The sequence below is a fragment of the Penaeus monodon genome, chromosome 27 (assembly GCF_015228065.2).
Source record: "Penaeus monodon isolate SGIC_2016 chromosome 27, NSTDA_Pmon_1, whole genome shotgun sequence".
NCBI lineage: Eukaryota > Metazoa > Arthropoda > Malacostraca > Decapoda > Penaeidae > Penaeus > Penaeus monodon.
Window position 1 is genome coordinate 26,937,025 of NC_051412.1, and position 623 is coordinate 26,937,647.

Consider the following 623-nt stretch of genomic DNA (forward strand, 5'->3'; position numbering starts at 1 on the left):
AAAGGGATGTTTGATATCAATAAAGGTGATGATGATGATTGTAATAATAACAGGAATGATCTCATATATACTGGCAAAGTTAGTCTGGAACATATATATGCTAAATGTAATGCTAAAAAAATATTATCATAATGACAATAATCATTGCAATGTTAAAGACTGAGGAAGAGGACAGCGTTGTTTATAAAAACATGTGCTACGTTTTACCTCACTTCATATTTCAGTAATAACAATAATCTCGAGAAGCAAGGAAAAAAGAAAAAAGACGAAATGATGGTATAAAATTGAGGTAAAAACGCGAATGCCATGAATTCCGTATTGCAATTGCAAAGCCAGCGCTCTACGACTGAGCTATGACGCCTTATTAAATGTACGATAATTATTACAACAGTAATAGTTCATATGCTAGGAAATGAAGAGAAAGGCTTATTATCACCAGTAAACAGGGAAATGTAGTATGTAAATCCGTGTTAGTCCATTTGCACTTCACAAAAATTCTCGTAAACCTCGCTAAGAATAATGATATAATACTATTAACTGCTAAAGAAGATACCAAGAATGGACTGGAATATGAATGTTATTTCTAATAATGAATACCATCAACCAAGGTACTTTAAAAATGT